A 4,860-nucleotide genomic window follows, 5' to 3' on the forward strand; every position below is an offset into this window, starting at 1 on the left:
TTTTTTTTTTAAACATTTATTTATTTATTTTGTGTGTGTGTGGCCAGCTCAGCCCACCAGGGGGCGGGGCTGGCTGGCATGTGGTGCTGGGGGATTGAACCGCGGTCCCTGTGCTAAGCTTGTTCTAAGTAGGTGCTTTAGACCACTGAGCCATCTCACCAGCCCCAGGACTCTCCTTTTGGTGACATTACTTTATTTTTAATTTATGTATTTGGTACAGGGTCTCACTATGCAGACTCGTAATGATCCTTTTGTCTTCAGTCTCCCCAGCACTGGGACGACAGGATCCAACCCCAGTCCCTGCACTTGCCTAAGCAGGTGCTTAGTCCACTGAGCTATCTCGCCAGCTTGGTGATACTACTTTAAAAAAAAAAAAAAGCCACTTAAACATAAAAGTAGAGTGGGAAACGCACCAATTTATCCGCACACCACCTCAACCAGAGAAGAAGATGCTAATTAAAGTGAAGACACTGACTGGAAAGGAGATTGAGATTGACATTGAACCCACAGACAACATGGAGCGAATCAAGGAGCGTGTGGAGGAGAAAGAGGGAATCCCGCCACAACAGCAGCGGCTCATCTATAGCGGCAAACAAATGAATGATGAGAGGACAGCAGTGACTACAAGATTCTAGGTGGTTCTGTCCTCCACCTGGTGGTGGCTCTGAGAGGAGGAGGCGGTCTTGGGCAATGATGAGTCTTCCCTCCTCTGTACCTCCCTACCCTGTCGCTCATAGTGAAGTATTGATTCTGTCACTGGCTGAGACACATGAGCTGTTGCCTCCTGTCTTGGCTGCCCTGTGTTGTGTATTTACGGATGGGAGGCTGAGGACCCCTGGCCCAACGGGCCTTTGCTGGCTAGTGGGTTTTAGTTTGCAGTCCTGTGCACTTCCCTCTTATGGCTGTGTCCTTGATTGCCAATAAAGTATTTCCTAGCCTTCTGGGAAAACAACAACAACAACAAAAAAAAAAAAACCCATAAAAGTATATCTTGCAAAGTATTTATCAGCAGTTACTTCTGTTAAGTAAATTCATGAAAAGCTATGGTTTGGGATGATCTTCCTGCATTAGGACCCAGCACAGCAGAGCAGAACAGAATGAAATCAATCTATGTAAATTACCCATCAAATTGAATTCTTGTTTTTTTTTGTTTTTTGTTTTTTGTTTTCAGAAGCAGGGATTGAACTCAGATCCTTGCACTTGCCAGGCAAGCACATATTCTACTGAACCATCTCCCCGGCCCCTCACATAGAATTTTGAAAGAAGTCAATTTTCTGGTAAAAAAAAAAAATTTGGAGAGTCACAGAAACCAATCAGAATAGGCTTCTACTTTATCTGAGCTAGCAAAAGAAAATTTCCTGTTTTAATACTGTAAGGAGGGGCCGGGAAGGTAGCTCAGTAGAATAAGTGCCTGCCTGGCAAGCGCAAGGGCCTGAGTTCGATCTCTGGTTCCACCAAAAAAAAAAAAAAAAAAAAACCTGTAAGGAAAGTAAATCTTGAAATTGACATAGGGGTGATATAGGACCTCTAAAAAATCTAAATAATGTAAGAGAAGTATTATGACTCTCAATGTGCTAGGTGTCCAATACACTAAGTTTGTGTTCTTCCAAATCTAAGAATGAGGGCTGGCCAGAGAGCTCAGCGGACTAACACACCTGTGTAGACAGGCTCAAGGACTAGGGTTCCATCCCTGGCATCCACACTGGTCCTGCCCCCAGAGCGTGCTGAGACAGGCAACTGAGACTGGGCGTGGTGGCACGTACCTGTAATCCCAGCCCACGGGAGGCAGAAAACTAGAGGACCACTAGGAGTCTGATTTGTTTTTGTTTTTGTTTTGAGGAGTCTGATTTGTGTAATGAGACCCTGTAGATCCTGTACTAAATACATTAAAAAAGAAAAAATAAGAATGAATTCTGATGAACAGATGTCTTAGTTACTGTGTACTCATTGCTGGGACAAATACCCAACACTCAAAATGAAGGAAGGAAAAGTTTATTTAGCTCACAGTTACTGGAGGGGTCATTCCATATTCTGCTGGCTCCAACGCAAACAACAGCAGTTCCCGTGGCAGAAAACAATGAAGAGCAGAGGAGGAGCAGCAGCTGCAGCGCCCATCAAGCCTCTTTCTTCCTTCTACACTGACTACGAAGACCTCCAAAGTGGCGTGGCTGCAAAGATCAAGCTCCTCTGAAGACTGGGACTTCTCCACTGAAGCTGGGCAGAGCGGCAGGAAGTCGGGGAGGGTGGCAGGAAGTTGGAAAGCCTTCCTCAGTTCCTGAGCCCTGCCCACCTGCAGGGCTAGGCCCCCACGCTGAGAACTGCGGGAGCTGATTCCACCAAGTTGACACAATGTATCAACTAACACAACAGAGGTTAAGAGCAGGAAACTATCAGGGAAAATGAAGCTTCTAAGAGAGACAGAGTGGGTAGCTCAGGTTCCTGCTTTTCAAAGAAAGTTTTATAGAGCAAAACAACAAGGTGGATACAAAATCATAAGGTGGAACAGAACTAATAATGTCAATGTAGCTAATACGATTTGCAAGTATAGTCACTTCCAATGGAGAAGTCCTATAGCAAGTATACATGGAGAGACCAAGGACTTTTCCTGGAGGGGATGAATCCACACTCTTCTGGCTCCTCATCCAGATGACTGATGACTACATAAAACATCAATCATTAGTCTCTATCCCTAGAGAAAGTATGTAGGTGTACAGTAGACCGTCGACTTAACAAATTCAATTCATTTGTGAGTGCTGGTTGTAACTCAAGTTGACTGTAACTCAAGACAATTTTTTCAGCCCAGCCAAATAGCTCAGCAGATTAAAGCACTTGCAAGCAGGCGCAGAGGCTGGGGGTTCGATGCCCGGGCCTGCCATGCTGGCCCTGCCCCCTGGGCGTGCTGAGATGGCAATTGAGACTGGGCACGGTGGTGTGCACCTGTAATCCCAGCTCTTGGGAGGCTGTAAACAGGTGGATCACTAGTCCAATCTAGTAGTGAGACTTGCACACCCTGTAGACCCTTCCCTAAAATACAGGAAAAAAAAAAATGAGAATACCCATAATGTGTTCCAGACCTCCCAAAGCACCCCTTACCTAACATTTTCATAATAAAACAGTTGTATAATATGCATTCTTTTACCCAAAACACCAAATGATTTTCCTACTGTATTCATCAAAAAGTTATAAAATGTTCCTAGTTTATCAGAAACAATAATTTCACCCTGAACTCACCATTCAAGCAGACATCTTTGGCTTACAGGAAGGGAGGATGAAATGGAAGGTGGTGGTTGTCTGGAGAGAGTCCCTTCCATAAAAATATCAGGACTCTGGGTCTCTGGGGTCCTTTCTCTCCTTGGGAGAGGCTGTAGCCCACCAGGACCTGCTTCTGGCTCACTAGTTCTCAATCTTTGCAGAGCTAATTACTTGTTTCAGGTTTTCTGTTTCTGCCTTTTCTTTTTAAACACTGTTCTGTAGTATGACATGACATTGTCATTAAGCAAGTGAATGAAATGATTGGCTTTTTCTCTGTCTGGGTGGGTCTTCTCTACAAATGTTTGTAGCTCTATCAATTTTTTTTCAAGATTTCTTTTGTTTCAGAAGAGGAACTTTCAATAACAGCCAATGAAATACGAAATGTAATAAAAAACGTACCAGCAAAGAAAAGTCCAGGTCCTGATGGGTTCACAGCTGAATTCTATAAGAAATTTTCAGAAGATATAATCCCTATACTCCTCAAACTCTTCAATGAAATTGAAAAGGAAGCAATCCTCCCAAAATCGTTCCTGGAGACAAGTATTATACTGATACCAAAACTAGTGAAAGATACAACTAAAACAGAGAACTACAGGCCAGTCTCCCTCATGAATACAGATGCAAAAATCCTCAATAAAATCCTAGCAAATAGAACAGAGCAAATTATCAAGAAGATTAGGGCCGGGGAGATGGCTCAGTGGATTAAGTGCTTCCCTGGCAAGGTCCAGGGCAGGAGTTCAATCCCTGGTTCCACCGGAAAAAAAAAAAAAAAAAGATTATACACCATGACCAGGTAGGATTCATCACAGAGATGCAAGGACGGTTTAATATACACAAATCTATAAATTTAATACACTATATCAACAGAGTCAAATCCAAAAACCACATGATCATTTCAATCGATGCAGAAAAGGCTTTTTTTTGTATCATTATTTGTTTTTTATTTATTTATTTTTTTTATTTTTCAACAAATAATACACTGCAATAAGGCTTTTTTTTTTTTTTTTTTTTTTGGCTCCGAATGCCCTGAGGGGTGGTTTGGCTGGCTGGAGTGTTGTGGGGATCGAACTCCAGCAACCTGAGGATGATTGCTTGGCCGAAGCTGCCACTTAAAGAACTGAGCTAGGGCCAGGCCCCTCAGAAAAGGCTTTTGACAAAGTTCAACACTCATTCATGGTCAAAGACCTACAGAAAATTGAAACAGATGGCCTCTACTTCAATCTGATAAAAGCCATCTATGACAACCCAATAGCTAATATAATTCTAAATGGGGAAAATAGAAATCTTTTACTCTTAGATCTGGTACAAGACAAGGATGTCCTCTATCACCACTCCTATTCAATATAGTTCAGGAATCATTAACTAGAGCCATTAGAAAAGAGAGAGAAATAAAAGGAATAAGAATAGGTAAAGAAGAAGTTAAACTATCTTTATTTGCAGATGACATGATACTTTACTTGGAAGAACCAAAAACCTCCAGCAAGAAGCTACTAGAATTAATACACAAATTCAGTAGCATAGCAGGATACAAAGTCAATACCCAAAAGTCAATAGCATTGCTCTACACAGATAACAAACACACTGAGAGGGAAATTATAGAAACAATAC

At 42.3% G+C, this 4,860-nt stretch overlaps 1 pseudogene; it reads left to right on the plus strand.

Moving 5' to 3' along the window:
* Nucleotides 1-408: 408 nt before the first annotated feature.
* On the plus strand, nucleotides 409-694 carry LOC105742334 (annotated as a pseudogene).
* The last annotated feature ends 4,166 nt before the right edge of the window (nucleotides 695-4,860 follow it).

Source organism: Octodon degus, unplaced genomic scaffold (assembly GCF_000260255.1).
Source record: "Octodon degus isolate 3935 unplaced genomic scaffold, OctDeg1.0 scaffold00047, whole genome shotgun sequence".
Lineage (NCBI taxonomy): Eukaryota > Metazoa > Chordata > Mammalia > Rodentia > Octodontidae > Octodon > Octodon degus.